Source organism: Alligator sinensis, unplaced genomic scaffold (assembly GCF_000455745.1).
Source record: "Alligator sinensis unplaced genomic scaffold, ASM45574v1 scaffold2031_1, whole genome shotgun sequence".
Taxonomy (NCBI): Eukaryota; Metazoa; Chordata; order Crocodylia; family Alligatoridae; genus Alligator; species Alligator sinensis.
In genome coordinates, this window is record NW_005843847.1 from 18,503 (window position 1) to 20,385 (window position 1,883).

General features: G+C 46.8%; 1 non-coding gene across 1 annotated transcript; it reads right to left on the reverse strand.

Annotated features, from left to right (window-relative positions):
* Nucleotides 1-536: 536 nt before the first annotated feature.
* On the reverse strand, nt 537-608 carry TRNAP-UGG. Its single transcript has one exon. It is a non-coding gene; the product is annotated as a tRNA-Pro (tRNA).
* Between the last annotated feature and the right edge of the window lie 1,275 nt (nt 609-1,883).

Genomic DNA, 1,883 nt, shown 5'->3' on the forward strand with positions numbered 1-1,883 from the left:
CTGGCTCCTAACCTGGGAGTCTTTTAGAGGAGGCTGGATGAACACCTTGCCGACGTCATTTGACCCCAGTACTCTTTCCTGCCATGGCAGGGGGTCAGACTTGATGATCTGTCAAGGTCCCTTCCGACCCGACCAACTATGAAAATATGAAACTATGTAGAAGGTGCACATGCACCCCCTGAGCATGGCGCTGCACCCCCTACGAAAAGGCGCCACCGACGTTGCTGGTAAGGTCTGTGGGTGGTCGCTGCCCCCTGGTCAGCGTCTGCGGAAGCTCCCGCCACCACCGCTGCGCTCCCGTCACCGCCGTGGGCATGTGTCCTTCATGACTCACCATCTCTCGGCACGGTCTCCTCATTCACGAACAGGCTGTCTGACTAATCAGCAGGTAAACGTAGAATGCCGCTTTGTGTACTACCCTTGGTTACAATAGATGTTAGGGTCGGAAGGGACCTCAATAGATCATCGAGTCCGACCCCCTGCATAGGCAGGGAAGAGTGCTGGGGATGACCCCAGCTAGACGCATATCCAAAACAGGGCTTGTCCGGGATTTGAACCCAGGACCTCTCGGACCCAAACCGAGAATCATACCCCTAGACCAACAAGCCAGCTGCATGAATTTTATATTTAAATTCCTATTCTCTTTCTTAATTGAAGACAAAAGAAATGGATCAGAGATCCTCTTGCCCAGACCCCAAAACACCCTTGGGTTATATGCATAAGATTTATGAAACTCAATTGGGTCCAAAGAAGCAAAAGCGCTTAGTTAAATCGGCACATGCTTAGAATGGGTATTCCTATGAGAACCCCGAGTTACAAATTCCTAATGAATTCCCTTTGACCCTGACAAATTAAATTGTCTGAGGGGATTCCTAGAAATACCCAAGCCAAGGCAAATGGAATATCGGTACCGATGGGACAACGAAGCTTCTAAAAGAAAACAAAAATCAATTGAGGCTAGTCTAAGAGATGCAAACAAAAACTTGAAAAAACAATTGGCTACTTTAAAAGAGGCAAAATCCAGCCCTGGATTGCCCATAAAAGAGGCAAAATCCAGGCGCTCCCCCACCTGATCCTCCTACCTATAAAAAATTGTACCCCAGTATTGCGGCACCCAACGATACCACCACTCCAGAAGACACAGAAGATTTGCTAGATTCCTGGGTACCCAGTCAAGCTCGTCCACCTCCACCTCCAGTTCCTGCAGAGGGGTCCGTTACCTCTGAAAGCAGTGCCAGACAAACTCCTGCTAAACCACCAATCACTTTAGTCTCTCCTCCGTTGCTTCAAGTTCTGAAGAAGATGACCAATCTAACCTGCCAGACCTACCCAGTGTTAAAGAGGTCAAAAAACGAATGAAATCTGAATTAAGACTGTTATATGAAGTGAAAAATATTCAGAGAGGTTTAGATGGACAACCTGTCATAACTTTTGTCGCCCCAGAAGGATTAAGAATGATTGTAACAGGTCTCGATAATCCACAATACTTTAAACCTGCCGTTCTCTGTCCCCTGAAACAGTACCCGCCTCAAATGTACAGCAGCCAAAAGACTACTGTTCATGTCCCTTGGACTGCTAGTGACATCACCACCTTTTGCAATACCTTTCCAAAACTGAGAGAAAGTCCCTCAGACTTTAGAGAAAAGTTGCAACAAGTTTTTAATATCTATAATCCCACTGTGTCAGATGTCGATTGGCTCCTAAACGGTCTCTTAAGCCCAGAGCAAAAGCGGCTTCTTATTGCTGAAACCCGAAATATACCGGACGGCACCCCATGACCACGAAATGATTACAACTATGAGGACAATCAGGGATTGCAAGATGTGCAAAATGCAAGGGCCACTCTGTTAAACACCATTACCAGAGTAGCTCAGAATTATGTA